Source organism: Anser anser (genome assembly GCF_964211835.1).
Source record: "Anser anser genome assembly, chromosome: 1".
In the NCBI taxonomy this organism is placed as follows: domain Eukaryota; kingdom Metazoa; phylum Chordata; class Aves; order Anseriformes; family Anatidae; genus Anser; species Anser anser.
This window is the reverse complement of record NC_139720.1, coordinates 101,676,554-101,696,880: the sequence shown is the minus strand read 5'-3', so window position 1 is coordinate 101,696,880 and position 20,327 is coordinate 101,676,554. Positions and strand designations below refer to the sequence as shown.

Here is a 20,327-nt window from a genome sequence, read left to right as displayed (position 1 = left end):
CACCACGGCCTAATCTTACTTGTAGACTGCCTCTTCCTCCTCGTCCACTGCCTCTTTCTCCTCGTCCACCGCCTCCTCAACCTCCTCCACCGCCTCCTCCTCCAGCAGAGCCTCCTCCAAAGCCACCGCCTCCTCCACCTCCTCCACGGCCTCCTCCTCCTCCACCGCCTCCTCCTCCTCCACCGCCTCCTCCTCCTCCTCCTCCACCGCCTCCTTATCTTCCCCCTCCTCCACCACCTCCTCCACCTCCATCACCTCCTCCTCCTCCACCACCGCTACCTCTCCTATTCTGACACTGCCAGTTGAAGTAGCATCTGCCGTCTCCCGTCTCCAACTCTCTGCCTCCCACTGCCACCCTTTGGCCCTTATATAGGGAGGAGACGACACACCCACTATTGATGACAAGCCACTTGCAAAACGCCTAACAATCACTAGGCAGCCAATCAGGGGACAGGCAACGCATCACACAGGGTCATGAAGATGCTGGGACCCGCCAGCTGCTGCCTTACAGGGCCACGGAGACGTGGTCCTGCCGGGTGTCAAATGGAACTAGAACTAGGAGCGGTGAGCAGCGCTCACCACTCGACCCTACCCGGGAAGCCACCTTTGCACACCTGGTCCCTTGCAACTGCTCCTGACATCGCTGGGCTCACCACCATTGCTACCACCATGCCCTAGCCAGGGGCACGCAGAGCCATTTGGCCAGGAAGTTTCTGCCAAGGAAGAAGAGGCGGTAGAGGAGGAGGAGGAGGCGGTAGAGGAGGAGGATGAGGCGGCGGCGGTGGTAGAGGTGCAAAAAGCAGGTCCTTGCAATGTCCCTCACTCTTTGTTTTTTTTTTTCTTTTTTTTGGGACAAGGAGGACTTTTGAGTGCAATGTTATGCATATAGATCTTTATAATCCTCCCTGTATGCACTGAAAGGAGTGAGGGTATCTGCTGTTCAAGTGCAGATGTAAGAACACAGCAGACACCGGTGTGCAATGTTGGTGACAGAAGGAGAATTGTGGCTGTAGACTTGAGGGTGGAAATTCCTCAGCTTCCCATGTTTGTCACCATTCTTTCTAAAACACCACTGAGGAGGAGGCGGTAGAGGAGGAGGAGGAGGCGGCGGCGGCGGTAGAGGTGCAAAAAAACAGGTCCTTGCAATGTCCCTCACTCTTTGTTTTTTTTTTTCTTTTTTTTGGGACAAGGAGGACTTTTGAGTGCAATGTTATGCATATAGATCTTTATAATCCTCCCTGTATGCACTGAAAGGAGTGAGGGTATCTGCTGTTCAAGTGCAGATGTGAGAACACAGCAGACACCGGTGTGCAATGTTGGTGACAGAAGGAGAATTGTGGCTGTGGACTTGAGGGTGGAAATTCCTCAGCTTCCCATGTTTGTCACCATTCTTTCTAAAACACCACATTTCCATGCTCATCTTCAGTGAAAAGGAATTGGCAATTGATGCCCCAAGAGCCTTGCTGGGGTCTTAGGTCCCTCACAAAGGATGCTCCTGCCAACCCCTGCCTCAATTCCAAATGCTGTCCCCAAGACTGAAGCTGCACTGAGGCAATGCCCTGAGGTGCAGCGGAGGGATTTGAGGATTTCTGAGGCTTCACTTGTGGCACAAACTTGAAGGTCTCCTCCAACACTAATGATCCTATGATTCCTCCAACACCTAGCCCTCCACCACCTCCTCCTCCTCCTCCACCTCCACCGCCTCCTCCTCCTCATCCACAACGTCATCCACCATGGCCTAATCTTACTTGTAGACTGCCTCTTCCTCCTCGTCCACTGCCTCTTTCTCCTCGTCCACCGCCTCCTGCACCTCCTCCACCGCCTCCTCCTCCACCAGAGCCTCCTCCACCGCCACCGCCTCCTCCACCTCCTCCACGGCCTCCTCCTCCTCCACAGCCTCCTCCTCCTCCACCGCCTCCTCCTCCTCATCCACCGCCTCCTCAACCTCCTCCACCACCTCCTCCTCCACCAGAGCCTCCTCCACAGCCACCGCCTCCTCCACCTCTTCCACGGCCTCCTCCTCCTCCACCGCCTCCTCCTCCTCCACCGCCTCCTCCTCCTCCTCCTCCACCGCCTCCTTATCTTCCCCCTCCTCCACCACCTCCTCCTTCTCCTCCTCCTCCTCCACCACCTCCTCCACCTCCAGCACCTCCTCCTCCACCACCACCGCTACCTCTCCTATTCTGACACTGCCAGTTGAAGTAGCATCTGCCGTCTCCCGTCTCCAACTCTCTGCCTCCCACTGCCACCCTTTGGCCCTTATATAGGGAGGAGAAGACACACCCACTATTGATGACAAGCCACTTGCAAAACACCTAACAATCACTAGGCAGCCAATCAGGGGACAGGCAACGCATCACACAGGGTCATGAAGATGCTGGGACCCGCCAGCTGCTGCCTTACAGGGCCACGGAGACGTGGTCCTGCCGGGTGTCAAATGGAACTAGAACTAGGAGCGGTGAGCAGCGCTCACCACCCGACCCTACCCAGGAAGCCACCTTTGCACACCTGGTCCCTTGCAACTGCTCCTGACATCGCTGGGCTCACCACCATTGCTACCACCATGCCCTAGCCAGGGGCACGCAGAGCCATTTGGCCAGGAAGTTTCTGCCAAGGAAGAGCAGGCGGTAGAGGAGGAGGAGGAGGCGGTAGAGGAGGAGGAGGAGGCAGCGGCGGTGGTAGAGGTGCAAAAAAACAGGTCCTTGCAATGTCCCTCACTCTTTGTTTTTTTTTTTTTCTTTTTTTTTGGGACAAGGAGGACTTTTCAGTGCAATGTTATGCATATAGATGTTTATAATCCTCCCTGTACGCACTGAAAGGAGTGAGGGTATCTGCTGTTCAAGTGCAGATGTAAGAACACAGCAGACACCGGTGTGCAATGTTGGTGACAGAAGGAGAATTGTGGCTGTAGACTTGAGGGTGGAAATTCCTCTGCTTCCCATGTTTGTCACCATTCTTTCGAAAAATCCACTGAGGAGGAGGCGGTAGAGGAGGAGGAGGAGGCGGCGGCGGTGGTAGAGGTGCAAAAAGCAGGTCCTTGCAATGTCCCTCACTCTTTGTTTTTTTTTTTTTTTCTTTTTTTTGGGACAAGGAGGACTTTTGAGTGCAATGTTATGCATATAGATCTTTATAATCCTCCCTGTACGCACTGAAAGGAGTGAGGGTATCTGCTGTTCAAGTGCAGATGTGAGAACACAGCAGACACCGGTGTGCAGTGTTGGTGACAGAAGGAGAATTGTGGCTGTAGACTTGAGGGTGGAAATTCCTCAGCTTCCCATGTTTGTCACCATTCTTTCTAAAACACCACTTTTCCGTGCTCATCTTCAGTGAAAAGGAATTGGCAATTGATGCCCCAAGAGCCTTGCTGGGGTCTTAGGTCCCTCACAAAGGATGCTCCTGCCAACCCCTGCCTCAATTCCAAATGCTGTCCCCAAGACTGAAGCTGCACTGAGGCAATGCCCTGAGGTGCAGCGGAGGGATTTGAGGATTTCTGAGGCTTCACTTGTGGCACAAACTTGAAGGTCTCCTCCAACACTAATGATCCTATGATTCCTCCACCACCTAATCCTCCACCACCTCCTCCTCCACCTCCACCGCCTCCTCCTCCTCATCCACAACGTCCTCCACCACGGCCTAATCTTACTTGTAGACTGCCTCTTCCTCCTCGTCCACTGCCTCTTTCTCCTCGTCCACCGCCTCCTCAACCTCCTCCACCGCCTCCTCCTCCAGCAGAGCCTCCTCCACCGCCACCGCCTCCTCCACCTCCTCCACGGCCTCCTCCTCCTCCACCGCCTCCTCCTCCTCCACCGCCTCCTCCTCCTCCTCCTCCACCGCCTCCTTATCTTCCCCCTCCTCCACCACCTCCTCCACCTCCATCACCTCCTCCTCCTCCACCACCGCTACCTCTCCTATTCTGACACTGCCAGTTGAAGTAGCATCTGCCGTCTCCCGTCTCCAACTCTCTGCCTCCCACTGCCACCCTTTGGCCCTTATATAGGGAGGAGACGACACACCCACTATTGATGACAAGCCACTTGCAAAACGCCTAACAATCACTAGGCAGCCAATCAGGGGACAGGCAACGCATCACACAGGGTCATGAAGATGCTGGGACCCGCCAGCTGCTGCCTTACAGGGCCACGGAGACGTGGTCCTGCCGGGTGTCAAATGGAACTAGAACTAGGAGCGGTGAGCAGCGCTCACCACTCGACCCTACCCGGGAAGCCACCTTTGCACACCTGGTCCCTTGCAACTGCTCCTGACATCGCTGGGCTCACCACCATTGCTACCACCATGCCCTAGCCAGGGGCACGCAGAGCCATTTGGCCAGGAAGTTTCTGCCAAGGAAGAAGAGGCGGTAGAGGAGGAGGAGGAGGCGGTAGAGGAGGAGGATGAGGCGGCGGCGGTGGTAGAGGTGCAAAAAGCAGGTCCTTGCAATGTCCCTCACTCTTTGTTTTTTTTTTTCTTTTTTTTGGGACAAGGAGGACTTTTGAGTGCAATGTTATGCATATAGATCTTTATAATCCTCCCTGTATGCACTGAAAGGAGTGAGGGTATCTGCTGTTCAAGTGCAGATGTAAGAACACAGCAGACACCGGTGTGCAATGTTGGTGACAGAAGGAGAATTGTGGCTGTAGACTTGAGGGTGGAAATTCCTCAGCTTCCCATGTTTGTCACCATTCTTTCTAAAACACCACTGAGGAGGAGGCGGTAGAGGAGGAGGAGGAGGCGGCGGCGGCGGTAGAGGTGCAAAAAAACAGGTCCTTGCAATGTCCCTCACTCTTTGTTTTTTTTTTTCTTTTTTTTGGGACAAGGAGGACTTTTGAGTGCAATGTTATGCATATAGATCTTTATAATCCTCCCTGTACGCACTGAAAGGAGTGAGGGTATCTGCTGTTCAAGTGCAGATGTAAGAACACAGCAGACACCGGTGTGCAATGTTGGTGACAGAAGGAGAATTGTGGCTGTAGACTTGAGGGTGGAAATTCCTCAGCTTCCCATGTTTGTCACCATTCTTTCTAAAACACCACTGAGGAGGAGGCGGTAGAGGAGTAGGAGGAGGCGGCGGCGGTGGTAGAGGTGCAAAAAGCAGGTCCTTGCAATGTCCCTCACTCTTTGTTTTTTTTTTTTTTTTCTTTTTTTTGGGACAAGGAGGACTTTTCAGTGCAATGTTATGCATATAGATGTTTATAATCCTCCCTGTACGCACTGAAAGGAGTGAGGGTATCTGCTGTTCAAGTGCAGATGTAAGAACACAGCAGACACCGGTGTGCAATGTTGGTGACAGAAGGAGAATTGTGGCTGTAGACTTGAGGGTGGAAATTCCTCAGCTTCCCATGTTTGTCACCATTCTTTCTAAAACACCACTGAGGAGGAGGCGGTAGAGGAGGAGGAGGAGGCAGCGGCGGTGGTAGAGGTGCAAAAAAACAGGTCCTTGCAATGTCCCTCACTCTTTGTTTTTTTTTTCTTTTTTTTGGGACAAGGAGGACTTTTGAGTGCAATGTTATGCATATAGATCTTTATAATCCTCCCTGTACGCACTGAAAGGAGTGAGGGTATCTGCTGTTCAAGTGCAGATGTGAGAACACAGCAGACACCGGTGTGCAATGTTGGTGACAGAAGGAGAATTGTGGCTGTAGACTTGAGGGTGGAAATTCCTCAGCTTCCCATGTTTGTCACCATTCTTTCTAAAACACCACTTTTCCGTGCTCATCTTCAGTGAAAAGGAATTGGCAATTGATGCCCCAAGAGCCTTGCTGGGGTCTTAGGTCCCTCACAAAGGATGCTCCTGCCAACCCCTGCCTCAATTCCAAATGCTGTCCCCAAGACTGAAGCTGCACTGAGGCAATGCCCTGAGGTGCAGCGGAGGGATTTGAGGATTTCTGAGGCTTCACTTGTGGCACAAACTTGAAGGTCTCCTCCAACACTAATGATCCTATGATTCCTCCACCACCTAGCCCTCCACCACCTCCTCCTCCTCCTCCACCTCCACCGCCTCCTCCTCCTCATCCACAACGTCATCCACCACGGCCTAATCTTACTTGTAGACTGCCTCTTCCTCCTCGTACACTGCCTCTTTCTCCTCGTCCACCGCCTCCTCAACCTCCTCCACCGCCTCCTCCTCCAGCAGAGCCTCCTCCACAGCCACCGCCTCCTCCACCTCCTCCACGGCCTCCTCCTCCTCCACCGCCTCCTCCTCCTCCACCGCCTCCTCCTCCTCCTCCTCCACCGCCTCTTTATCTTCCCCCTCCTCCACCACCTCCTCCACCTCCATCACCTCCTCCTCCTCCACCACCGCTACCTCTCCTATTCTGACACTGCCAGTTGAAGTAGCATCTGCCGTCTCCCGTCTCCAACTCTCTGCCTCCCACTGCCACCCTTTGGCCCTTATATAGGGAGGAGACGACACACCCACTATTGATGACAAGCCACTTGCAAAACGCCTAACAATCACTAGGCAGCCAATCAGGGGACAGGCAACGCATCACACAGGGTCATGAAGATGCTGGGACCCGCCAGCTGCTGCCTTACAGGGCCACGGAGACGTGGTCCTGCCGGGTGTCAAATGGAACTAGAACTAGGAGCGGTGAGCAGCGCTCACCACCCGACCCTACCCGGGAAGCCACCTTTGCACACCTGGTCCCTTGCAACTGCTCCTGACATCACTGGGCTCACCACCATTGCTACCACCATGCCCTAGCCAGGGGCACGCAGAGCCATTTGGCCAGGAAGTTTCTGCCAAGGAAGAAGAGGCGGTAGAGGAGGAGGAGGAGGCGGTAGAGGAGGAGGAGGAGGCGGCGGCGGTGGTAGAGGTGCAAAAAAACAGGTCCTTGCAATGTCCCTCACTCTTTGTTTTTTTTTTTTCTTTTTTTTGGGACAAGGAGGACTTTTCAGTGCAATGTTATGCATATAGATGTTTATAATCCTCCCTGTACGCACTGAAAGGAGTGAGGGTATCTGCTGTTCAAGTGCAGATGTAAGAACACAGCAGACACCGGTGTGCAATGTTGGTGACAGAAGGAGAATTGTGGCTGTAGACTTGAGGGTGGAAATTCCTCAGCTTCCCATGTTTGTCACCATTCTTTCTAAAACACCACTGAGGAGGAGGCGGTAGAGGAGGAGGAGGAGGCGGCGGCGGTGGTAGAGGTGCAAAAAGCAGGTCCTTGCAATGTCCCTCACTCTTTGTTTTTTTTTTTTCTTTTTTTTGGGACAAGGAGGACTTTTGAGTGCAATGTTATGCATATAGATCTTTATAATCCTCCCTGTACGCACTGAAAGGAGTGAGGGTATCTGCTGTTCAAGTGCAGATGTGAGAACACAGCAGACACCGGTGTGCAGTGTTGGTGACAGAAGGAGAATTGTGGCTGTAGACTTGAGGGTGGAAATTCCTCAGCTTCCCATGTTTGTCACCATTCTTTCTAAAACACCACTTTTCCGTGCTCATCTTCAGTGAAAAGGAATTGGCAATTGATGCCCCAAGAGCCTTGCTGGGGTCTTAGGTCCCTCACAAAGGATGCTCCTGCCAACCCCTGCCTCAATTCCAAATGCTGTCCCCAAGACTGAAGCTGCACTGAGGCAATGCCCTGAGGTGCAGCGGAGGGATTTGAGGATTTCTGAGGCTTCACTTGTGGCACAAACTTGAAGGTCTCCTCCAACACTAATGATCCTATGATTCCTCCAACACCTAGCCCTCCACCACCTCCTCCTCCTCCTCCACCTCCACCGCCTCCTCCTCCTCCTCATCCACAACGTCCTCCACCACGGCCTAATCTTACTTGTAGACTGCCTCTTCCTCCTCGTCCACTGCCTCTTTCTCCTCGTCCACCGCCTCCTCAACATCCTCCACCGCCTCCTCCTCCAGCAGAGCCTCCTCCACAGCCACCGCCTCCTCCACCTCCTCCACGGCCTCCTCCTCCTCCACCGCCTCCTCCTCCTCCACCGCCTCCTCCTCCTCCTCCTCCACCGCCTCCTTATCTTCCCCCTCCTCCACCACCTCCTCCACCTCCATCACCTCCTCCTCCTCCACCACCGCTACCTCTCCTATTCTGACACTGCCAGTTGAAGTAGCATCTGCCGTCTCCCGTCTCCAACTCTCTGCCTCCCACTGCCACCCTTTGGCCCTTATATAGGGAGGAGACGACACACCCACTATTGATGACAAGCCACTTGCAAAACGCCTAACAATCACTAGGCAGCCAATCAGGGGACAGGCAACGCCTCACACAGGGTCATGAAGATGCTGGGACCCGCCAGCTGCTGCCTTACAGGGCCACGGAGACGTGGTCCTGCCGGGTGTCAAATGGAACTAGAACTAGGAGCGGTGAGCAGCGCTCACCACTCGACCCTACCCGGGAAGCCACCTTTGCACACCTGGTCCCTTGCAACTGCTCCTGACATCGCTGGGCTCACCACCATTGCTACCACCATGCCCTAGCCAGGGGCACGCAGAGCCATTTGGCCAGGAAGTTTCTGCCAAGGAAGAAGAGGCGGTAGAGGAGGAGGAGGAGGCGGTAGAGGAGGAGGAGGAGGCGGCGGCGGTGGTAGAGGTGCAAAAAGCAGGTCCTTGCAATGTCCCTCACTCTTTGTTTTTTTTTTTCTTTTTTTTGGGACAAGGAGGACTTTTGAGTGCAATGTTATGCATATAGATCTTTATAATCCTCCCTGTACGCACTGAAAGGAGTGAGGGTATCTGCTGTTCAAGTGCAGATGTGAGAACACAGCAGACACCGGTGTGCAATGTTGGTGACAGAAGGAGAATTGTGGCTGTAGACTTGAGGGTGGAAATTCCTCAGCTTCCCATGTTTGTCACCATTCTTTCTAAAACACCACTGAGGAGGAGGCGGTAGAGGAGGAGGAGGAGGCGGCGGCGGTGGTAGAGGTGCAAAAAGCAGGTCCTTGCAATGTCCCTCACTCTTTGTTTTTTTTTTTTTTTCTTTTTTTTTGGGACAAGGAGGACTTTTGAGTGCAATGTTATGCATATAGATCTTTATAATCCTCCCTGTACGCACTGAAAGGAGTGAGGGTATCTGCTGTTCAAGTGCAGATGTGAGAACACAGCAGACACCGGTGTGCAGTGTTGGTGACAGAAGGAGAATTGTGGCTGTAGACTTGAGGGTGGAAATTCCTCAGCTTCCCATGTTTGTCACCATTCTTTCTAAAACACCACTTTTCCGTGCTCATCTTCAGTGAAAAGGAATTGGCAATTGATGCCCCAAGAGCCTTGCTGGGGTCTTAGGTCCCTCACAAAGGATGCTCCTGCCAACCCCTGCCTCAATTCCAAATGCTGTCCCCAAGACTGAAGCTGCACTGAGGCAATGCCCTGAGGTGCAGCGGAGGGATTTGAGGATTTCTGAGGCTTCACTTGTGGCACAAACTTGAAGGTCTCCTCCAACACTAATGATCCTATGATTCCTCCACCACCTAATCCTCCACCACCTCCTCCTCCTCCTCCACCGCCTCCTCCTCCTCATCCACAACGTCCTCCACCACGGCCTAATCTTACTTGTAGACTGCCTCTTCCTCCTCGTCCACTGCCTCTTTCTCCTCCTCCACCGCCTCCTCAACCTCCTCCAACGCCTCCTCCTCCACCAGAGCCTCCTCCACAGCCACCGCCTCCTCCAACTCTTCCACGGCCTCCTCCTCCTCCACCGCCTCCTCCTCCTCCACCGCCTGCTCCTCCTCCTCCTCCACCGCCTCCTTATCTTCCCCTTCCTCCACCACCTCCTCCTTCTCCTCCTCCTCCTCCACCACCTCCTCCACCTCCACCACCTCCTCCTCCTCCACCACCACCGCTACCTCTCCTATTCTGACACTGCCAGTTGAAGTAGCATCTGCCGTCTCCCGTCTCCAACTCTCTGCCTCCCACTGCCACCCTTTGGCCCTTATATAGGGAGGAGAAGACACACCCACTATTGATGACAAGCCACTTGCAAAACACCTAACAATCACTAGGCAGCCAATCAGGGGACAGGCAACGCATCACACAGGGTCATGAAGATGCTGGGACCCGCCAGCTGCTGCCTTACAGGGCCACGGAGACGTGGTCCTGCCGGGTGTCAAATGGAACTAGAACTAGGAGCGGTGAGCAGCGCTCACCACCCGACCCTACCCAGGAAGCCACCTTTGCACACCTGGTCCCTTGCAACTGCTCCTGACATCGCTGGGCTCACCACCATTGCTACCACCATGCCCTAGCCAGGGGCACGCAGAGCCATTTGGCCAGGAAGTTTCTGCCAAGGAAGAGGAGGCGGTAGAGGAGGAGGAGGAGGCGGTAGAGGAGGAGGAGGAGGCGGCGGCGGTGGTAGAGGTGCAAAAAAACAGGTCCTTGCAATGTCCCTCACTCTTTGTTTTTTTTTTTCTTTTTTTTTGGGACAAGGAGGACTTTTCAGTGCAATGTTATGCATATAGATCTTTATAATCCTCCATGTACGCACTGAAAGGAGTGAGGGTATCTGCTGTTCAAGTGCAGATGTAAGAACACAGCAGACACCGGTGTGCAGTGTTGGTGACAGAAGGAGAATTGTGGCTGTAGACTTGAGGGTGGAAATTCCTCAGCTTCCCATGTTTGTCACCATTCTTTCTAAAACACCACTGAGGAGGAGGCGGTAGAGGAGGAGGAGGAGGCGGCGGCGGTGGTAGAGGTGCAAAAAGCAGGTCCTTGCAATGTCCCTCACTCTTTGTTTTTTTTTTTTTTTCTTTTTTTTGGGACAAGGAGGACTTTTGAGTGCAATGTTATGCATATAGATCTTTATAATCCTCCCTGTACGCACTGAAAGGAGTGAGGGTATCTGCTGTTCAAGTGCAGATGTGAGAACACAGCAGACACCGGTGTGCAGTGTTGGTGACAGAAGGAGAATTGTGGCTGTAGACTTGAGGGTGGAAATTCCTCAGCTTCCCATGTTTGTCACCATTCTTTCTAAAACACCACTTTTCCGTGCTCATCTTCAGTGAAAAGGAATTGGCAATTGATGCCCCAAGAGCCTTGCTGGGGTCTTAGGTCCCTCACAAAGGATGCTCCTGCCAACCCCTGCCTCAATTCCAAATGCTGTCCCCAAGACTGAAGCTGCACTGAGGCAATGCCCTGAGGTGCAGCGGAGGGATTTGAGGATTTCTGAGGCTTCACTTGTGGCACAAACTAGAAGGTCTCCTCCAACACTAATGATCCTATGATTCCTCCACCACCTAATCCTCCACCACCTCCTCCTCCTCCTCCACCTCCACCGCCTCCTCCTCCTCATCCACAACGTCCTCCACCACGGCCTAATCTTACTTGTAGACTGCCTCTTCCTCCTCGTCCACTGCCTCTTTCTCCTCGTCCACTGCCTCCTCAACCTCCTCCACCGCCTCCTCCTCCAGCAGAGCCTCCTCCACAGCCACCGCCTCCTCCACCTCCTCCACGGCCTCCTCCTCCTCCACCGCCTCCTCCTCCTCCTCCGCCTCCTCCTCCTCCTCCTCCACCGCCTCCTTATCTTCCCCCTCCTCCACCACCTCCTCCACCTCCATCACCTCCTCCTCCTCCACCACCGCTACCTCTCCTATTCTGACACTGCCAGTTGAAGTAGCATCTGCCGTCTCCCGTCTCCAACTCTCTGCCTCCCACTGCCACCCTTTGGCCCTTATATAGGGAGGAGACGACACACCCACTATTGATGACAAGCCACTTGCAAAACGCCTAACAATCACTAGGCAGCCAATCAGGGGACAGGCAACGCATCACACAGGGTCATGAAGATGCTGGGACCCGCCAGCTGCTGCCTTACAGGGCCACGGAGACGTGGTCCTGCCGGGTGTCAAATGGAACTAGAACTAGGAGCGGTGAGCAGCGCTCACCACCCGACCCTACCCGGGAAGCCACCTTTGCACACCTGGTCCCTTGCAACTGCTCCTGACATCGCTGGGCTCACCACCATTGCTACCACCATGCCCTAGCCAGGGGCACGCAGAGCCATTTGGCCAGGAAGTTTCTGCCAAGGAAGAAGAGGCGGTAGAGGAGGAGGAGAAGGCGGTAGAGGAGGAGGAGGAGGCGGCGTCGGTGGTAGAGGTGCAAAAAGCAGGTCCTTGCAATGTCCCTCACTCTTTGTTTTTTTTTTTTTTTCTTTTTTTTGGGACAAGGAGGACTTTTCAGTGCAATGTTATGCATATAGATGTTTATAATCCTCGCTGTACGCACTGAAAGGAGTGAGGGTATCTGCTGTTCAAGTGCAGATGTAAGAACACAGCAGACACCGGTGTGCAATGTTGGTGACAGAAGGAGAATTGTGGCTGTAGACTTGAGGGTGGAAATTCCTCAGCTTCCCATGTTTGTCACCATTCTTTCTAAAACACCACTGAGGAGGAGGCCGTAGAGGAGGAGGAGGAGGCAGCGGCGGTGGTAGAGGTGCAAAAAAACAGGTCCTTGCAATGTCCCTCACTCTTTGGTTTTTTTTTTCTTTTTTTTGGGACAAGGAGGACTTTTGAGTGCAATGTTATGCATATAGATGTTTATAATCCTCCCTGTACGCACTGAAAGGAGTGAGGGTATCTGCTGTTCAAGTGCAGATGTGAGAACACAGCAGACACCGGTGTGCAGTGTTGGTGACAGAAGGAGAATTGTGGCTGTAGACTTGAGGGTGGAAATTCCTCAGCTTCCCATGTTTGTCACCATTCTTTCTAAAACACCACTTTTCCGTGCTCATCTTCAGTGAAAAGGAATTGGCAATTGATGCCCCAAGAGCCTTGCTGGGGTCTTAGGTCCCTCACAAAGGATGCTCCTGCCAACCCCTGCCTCAATTCCAAATGCTGTCCCCAAGACTGAAGCTGCACTGAGGCAATGCCCTGAGGTGCAGCGGAGGGATTTGAGGATTTCTGAGGCTTCACTTGTGGCACAAACTTGAAGGTCTCCTCCAACACTAATGATCCTATGATTCCTCCACCACCTAGCCCTCCACCACCTCCTCCTCCTCCTCCACCTCCACCGCCTCCTCCTCCTCATCCACAACGTCCTCCACCACGGCCTAATCTTACTTGTAGACTGCCTCTTCCTCCTCGTCCACTGCCTCTTTCTCCTCGTCCACTGCCTCCTCAACCTCCTCCACCGCCTCCTCCTCCAGCAGAGCCTCCTCCACAGCCACCGCCTCCTCCACCTCCTCCACGGCCTCCTCCTCCTCCACCGCCTCCTCCTCCTCCTCCGCCTCCTCCTCCTCCTCCTCCACCGCCTCCTTATCTTCCCCCTCCTCCACCACCTCCTCCACCTCCATCACCTCCTCCTCCTCCACCACCGCTACCTCTCCTATTCTGACACTGCCAGTTGAAGTAGCATCTGCCGTCTCCCGTCTCCAACTCTCTGCCTCCCACTGCCACCCTTTGGCCCTTATATAGGGAGGAGACGACACACCCACTATTGATGACAAGCCACTTGCAAAACGCCTAACAATCACTAGGCAGCCAATCAGGGGACAGGCAACGCATCACACAGGGTCATGAAGATGCTGGGACCCGCCAGCTGCTGCCTTACAGGGCCACGGAGACGTGGTCCTGCCGGGTGTCAAATGGAACTAGAACTAGGAGCGGTGAGCAGCGCTCACCACCCGACCCTACCCGGGAAGCCACCTTTGCACACCTGGTCCCTTGCAACTGCTCCTGACATCGCTGGGCTCACCACCATTGCTACCACCATGCCCTAGCCAGGGGCACGCAGAGCCATTTGGCCAGGAAGTTTCTGCCAAGGAAGAAGAGGCGGTAGAGGAGGAGGAGAAGGCGGTAGAGGAGGAGGAGGAGGCGGCGTCGGTGGTAGAGGTGCAAAAAGCAGGTCCTTGCAATGTCCCTCACTCTTTGTTTTTTTTTTTTTTTCTTTTTTTTGGGACAAGGAGGACTTTTCAGTGCAATGTTATGCATATAGATGTTTATAATCCTCCCTGTACGCACTGAAAGGAGTGAGGGTATCTGCTGTTCAAGTGCAGATGTAAGAACACAGCAGACACCGGTGTGCAATGTTGGTGACAGAAGGAGAATTGTGGCTGTAGACTTGAGGGTGGAAATTCCTCAGCTTCCCATGTTTGTCACCATTCTTTCTAAAACACCACTGAGGAGGAGGCCGTAGAGGAGGAGGAGGAGGCAGCGGCGGTGGTAGAGGTGCAAAAAAACAGGTCCTTGCAATGTCCCTCACTCTTTGGTTTTTTTTTTCTTTTTTTTGGGACAAGGAGGACTTTTGAGTGCAATGTTATGCATATAGATGTTTATAATCCTCCCTGTACGCACTGAAAGGAGTGAGGGTATCTGCTGTTCAAGTGCAGATGTGAGAACACAGCAGACACCGGTGTGCAGTGTTGGTGACAGAAGGAGAATTGTGGCTGTAGACTTGAGGGTGGAAATTCCTCAGCTTCCCATGTTTGTCACCATTCTTTCTAAAACACCACTTTTCCGTGCTCATCTTCAGTGAAAAGGAATTGGCAATTGATGCCCCAAGAGCCTTGCTGGGGTCTTAGGTCCCTCACAAAGGATGCTCCTGCCAACCCCTGCCTCAATTCCAAATGCTGTCCCCAAGACTGAAGCTGCACTGAGGCAATGCCCTGAGGTGCAGCGGAGGGATTTGAGGATTTCTGAGGCTTCACTTGTGGCACAAACTTGAAGGTCTCCTCCAACACTAATGATCCTATGATTCCTCCACCACCTAGCCCTCCACCACCTCCTCCTCCTCCTCCACCTCCACCGCCTCCTCCTCCTCATCCACAACGTCCTCCACCACGGCCTAATCTTACTTGTAGACTGCCTCTTCCTCCTCGTCCACTGCCTCTTTCTCCTCGTCCACTGCCTCCTCAACCTCCTCCACCGCCTCCTCCTCCAGCAGAGCCTCCTCCACAGCCACCGCCTCCTCCACCTCCTCCACGGCCTCCTCCTCCTCCACCGCCTCCTCCTCCTCCTCCGCCTCCTCCTCCTCCTCCTCCACCGCCTCCTTATCTTCCCCCTCCTCCACCACCTCCTCCACCTCCATCACCTCCTCCTCCTCCACCACCGCTACCTCTCCTATTCTGACACTGCCAGTTGAAGTAGCATCTGCCGTCTCCCGTCTCCAACTCTCTGCCTCCCACTGCCACCCTTTGGCCCTTATATAGGGAGGAGACGACACACCCACTATTGATGACAAGCCACTTGCAAAACGCCTAACAATCACTAGGCAGCCAATCAGGGGACAGGCAACGCATCACACAGGGTCATGAAGATGCTGGGACCCGCCAGCTGCTGCCTTACAGGGCCACGGAGACGTGGTCCTGCCGGGTGTCAAATGGAACTAGAACTAGGAGCGGTGAGCAGCGCTCACCACCCGACCCTACCCGGGAAGCCACCTTTGCACACCTGGTCCCTTGCAACTGCTCCTGACATCGCTGGGCTCACCACCATTGCTACCACCATGCCCTAGCCAGGGGCACGCAGAGCCATTTGGCCAGGAAGTTTCTGCCAAGGAAGAAGAGGCGGTAGAGGAGGAGGAGAAGGCGGTAGAGGAGGAGGAGGAGGCGGCGTCGGTGGTAGAGGTGCAAAAAGCAGGTCCTTGCAATGTCCCTCACTCTTTGTTTTTTTTTTTTTTTCTTTTTTTTGGGACAAGGAGGACTTTTCAGTGCAATGTTATGCATATAGATGTTTATAATCCTCCCTGTACGCACTGAAAGGAGTGAGGGTATCTGCTGTTCAAGTGCAGATGTAAGAACACAGCAGACACCGGTGTGCAATGTTGGTGACAGAAGGAGAATTGTGGCTGTAGACTTGAGGGTGGAAATTCCTCAGCTTCCCATGTTTGTCACCATTCTTTCTAAAACACCACTGAGGAGGAGGCCGTAGAGGAGGAGGAGGAGGCAGCGGCGGTGGTAGAGGTGCAAAAAAACAGGTCCTTGCAATGTCCCTCACTCTTTGGTTTTTTTTTTCTTTTTTTTGGGACAAGGAGGACTTTTGAGTGCAATGTTATGCATATAGATGTTTATAATCCTCCCTGTACGCACTGAAAGGAGTGAGGGTATCTGCTGTTCAAGTGCAGATGTGAGAACACAGCAGACACCGGTGTGCAGTGTTGGTGACAGAAGGAGAATTGTGGCTGTAGACTTGAGGGTGGAAATTCCTCAGCTTCCCATGTTTGTCACCATTCTTTCTAAAACACCACTTTTCCGTGCTCATCTTCAGTGAAAAGGAATTGGCAATTGATGCCCCAAGAGCCTTGCTGGGGTCTTAGGTCCCTCACAAAGGATGCTCCTGCCAACCCCTGCCTCAATTCCAAATGCTGTCCCCAAGACTGAAGCTGCACTGAGGCAATGCCCTGAGGTGCAGCGGAGGGATTTGAGGATTTCTGAGGCTTCACTTGTGGCACAAACTTGAAGGTCTCCTCCAACACTAATGATCCTATGATTCCTCCACCACCTAGCCCTCCACCACCTCCTCCTCCTCCTCCACCTCCACCGCCTCCTCCTCCTCATCCACAACGTCATCCACCACGGCCTAATCTTACTTGTAGACTGCCTCTTCCTCCTCGTCCACTGCCTCTTTCTCCTCGTCCACCGCCTCCTCAACCTCCTCCACCGCCTCCTCCTCCAGCAGAGCCTCCTCCACAGCCACCGCCTCCTCCACCTCCTCCACGGCCTCCTCCACCTCCTCCACGGCCTCCTCCTCCTCCACCGCCTCCTCCTCCTCCACCGCCTCCTCCTCCTCCTCCTCCACCGCCTCCTTATCTTCCCCCTCCTCCACCACCTCCTCCACCTCCACCACCTCCTCCTCCTCCACCACCGCTACCTCTCCTATTCTGACACTGCCAGTTGAAGTAGCATCTGCCGTCTCCCGTCTCCAACTCTCTGCCTCCCACTGCCACCCTTTGGCCCTTATATAGGGAGGAGACGACACACCCACTATTGATGACAAGCCACTTGCAAAACGCCTAACAATCACTAGGCAGCCAATCAGGGGACAGGCAACGCATCACACAGGGTCATGAAGATGCTGGGACCCGCCAGCTGCTGCCTTACAGGGCCACGGAGACGTGGTCCTGCCGGGTGTCAAATGGAACTAGAACTAGGAGCGGTGAGCAGCGCTCACCACTCGACCCTACCCGGGAAGCCACCTTTGCACACCTGGTCCCTTGCAACTGCTCCTGACATCGCTGGGCTCACCACCATTGCTACCACCATGCCCTAGCCAGGGGCACGCAGAGCCATTTGGCCAGGAAGTTTCTGCCAAGGAAGAAGAGGCGGTAGAGGAGGAGGAGGAGGCGGTAGAGGAGGAGGAGGAGGCGGCGTCGGTGGTAGAGGTGCAAAAAGCAGGTCCTTGCAATGTCCCTCACTCTTTGTTTTTTTTTTTTTTTCTTTTTTTTGGGACAAGGAGGACTTTTCAGTGCAATGTTATGCATATAGATCTTTATAATCCTCCCTGTACGCACTGAAAGGAGTGAGGGTATCTGCTGTTCAAGTGCAGATGTAAGAACACAGCAGACACCGGTGTGCAATGTTGGTGACAGAAGGAGAATTGTGGCTGTAGACTTGAGGGTGGAAATTCCTCAGCTTCCCATGTTTGTCACCATTCTTTCTAAAACACCACTGAGGAGGAGGCGGTAGAGGAGGAGGAGGATGCGGCGGCGGTGGTAGAGGTGCAAAAAAACAGGTCCTTGCAATGTCCCTCACTCTTTGTTTTTTTTTTCTTTTTTTTGGGACAAGGAGGACTTTTGAGTGCAATGTTATGCATATAGATGTTTATAATCCTCCCTGTACGCACTGAAAGGAGTGAGGGTATCTGCTGTTCAAGTGCAGATGTGAGAACACAGCAGACACCGGTGTGCAATGTTGGTGACAGAAGGAGAATTGTGGCTGTGGACTTGAGGGTGGAAATTCCTCAGCTTCCCATGTTTGTCACCATTCTTTCTAAAAAACCACATTTCCATGCTCATCTTCAGTGAAAAGGAATTGGCAATTGATGCCCCAAGAGCCTTGCTGGGGTCTTAGGTCCCTCACAAAGGATGCTCCTGCCAACCCCTGCCTCAATTCCAAATGCTGTCCCCAAGACTGAAGCTGCACTGAGGCAATGCCCTGAGGTGCAGCGGAGGGATTTGAGGATTTCTGAGGCTTCACTTGTGGCACAAACTTGAAGGTCTCCTCCAACACTAATGATCCTATGATTCCTCCACCACCTAGCCCTCCACCACCTCCTCCTCCTCCTCCACCTCCACCGCCTCCTCCTCCTCATCCACAACGTCATCCACCATGGCCTAATCTTACTTGTAGACTGCCTCTTCCTCCTCGTCCACTGCCTCTTTCTCCTCGTCCACCGCCTCCTGCACCTCCTCCACCGCCTCCTCCTCCACCAGAGCCTCCTCCACCGCCACCGCCTCCTCCTCCTCCTCCACCGCCTCCTCAACCTCCTCCACCGCCTCCTCCTCCACCAGAGCCTCCTCCACAGCCACCGCCTCCTCCACCTCTTCCACGGCCTCCTCCTCCTCCACCGCCTCCTCCTCCTCCACCGCCTCCTCCTCCTCCTCCTCCACCGCCTCCTTATCTTCCCCCTCCTCCACCACCTCCTCCTTCTCCTCCTCCTCCTCCACCACCTCCTCCACCTCCACCACCTCCTCCTCCACCACCACCGCTACCTCTCCTATTCTGACACTGCCAGTTGAAGTAGCATCTGCCATCTCCCTTCTCCAACTCTCTGCCTCCCACTGCCACCCTTTGGCCCTTATATAGGGAGGAGGAGACACACCCACTATTGATGACAAGCCACTTGCAAAACGCCTAACAATCACTAGGCAGCCAATCAGGGGACAGGCAACGCATCACACAGGGTCATGAAGATGCTGGGACCCGCCAGCTGCTACCTTACAGGGCCACGGAGACGTGGTCCTGCCGGGTGTCAAATGGAACTAGAACTAGGAGCGGTGAGCAGCGCTCACCACCCGACCCTACCCGGGAAGCCACCTTTGCACACCTGGTCCCTTGCAACTGCTCCTGACATCGCTGGGCTCACCACCATTGCTACCACCATGCCCTAGCCAGGGGCATGCAGAGCCATTTGGCCAGGAAGTTTCTGCCAAGCAAGAAGAGGCGGTAGAGGAGGAGGAGGAGGCGGTAGAGGAGGAGGAGGAGGCGGCGTCGGTGGTAGAGGTGCAAAAAGCAGGTCCTTGCAATGTCCCTCACTCTTTGTTTTTTTTTTTTTTCTTTTTTTTGGGACAAGGAGGACTTTTGAGTGCAATGTTATGCATATAGATGTTTATAATCCTCCCTGTACGCACTGAAAGGAGTGAGGGTATCTGCTGTTCAAGTGCAGATGTAAGAACACAGCAGACACCGGTGTGCAATGTTGGTGACAGAAGGAGAATTGTGGCTGTAGACTTGAGGGTGGAAATTCCTCAGCTTCCCATGTTTGTCACCATTCTTTCTAAAACACCACTGAGGAGGAGGCGGTAGAGGAGGAGGAGGAGGCGGCGGCGGTGGTAGAGGTGCAAAAAGCAGGTCCTTGCAATGTCCCTCACTCTTTGTTTTTTTTTTTTTTTTCTTTTTTTTGGGACAAGGAGGACTTTTCAGTGCAATGTTATGCATATAGATGTTTATAATCCTCCCTGTACGCACTGAAAGGAGTGAGGGTATCTGCTGTTCAAGTGCAGATGTAAGAACACAGCAGACACCGGTGTGCAATGTTGGTGACAGAAGGAGAATTGTGGCTGTAGACTTGAGGGTGGAAATTCCTCAGCTTCCCATGTTTGTCACCATTTTTTCTAAAACACCACTTTTCCGTGCTCATCTTCAGTGAAAAGGAATTGGCAATTGATGCCCCAAGAGCCTTGCTGGGGTCTTAGGTCCCTCACAAAGGATGCTCCTGCCAACCCCTGCCTCAATTCCAAATGCTGTCCCCAAGACTGAAGCTGCACTGAGGCAATGCCCTGAGGTGCAGCGGAGGGATTTGAGGATTTCTGAGGCTTCACTTGTGGCACAAACTTGAAGGTCTCCTCCAACACTAATGATCCTATGATTCCTCCACCACCTAATCCTCCACCACCTCCTCCTCCTCCTCCACCTCCACCGCCTCCTCCTCCTCATCCACAACGTCCTCCACCACGGCCTAATCTTACTTGTAGACTGCCTCTTCCTCCTCGTCCACTGCCTCTTTCTCCTCGTCCACCGCCTCCTCAACCTCCTCCACCGCCTCCTCCTCCAGCAGAGCCTCCTCCACAGCCACCGCCTCCTCCACCTCCTCCACCGCCTCCTCCTCCTCCACCGCCTCCTCCTCCTCCACCGCCTCCTCCTCCTCCTCCTCCACCGCCTCCTTATCTTCCCCCTCCTCCACCACCTCCTCCACCTCCATCACCTCCTCCTCCTCCACCACCGCTACCT

At 53.8% G+C, this 20,327-nt stretch overlaps 1 long non-coding RNA gene across 1 annotated transcript; it reads left to right on the top strand.

Annotated features, from left to right (window-relative positions):
* Positions 1-18,737: 18,737 nt before the first annotated feature.
* Positions 18,738-19,517, top strand: LOC310892722. Its single transcript, XR_014578328.1, has 2 exons — positions 18,738-19,113; positions 19,449-19,517. It is a non-coding gene; the product is annotated as an uncharacterized lncRNA (long non-coding RNA).
* The last annotated feature ends 810 nt before the right edge of the window (positions 19,518-20,327 follow it).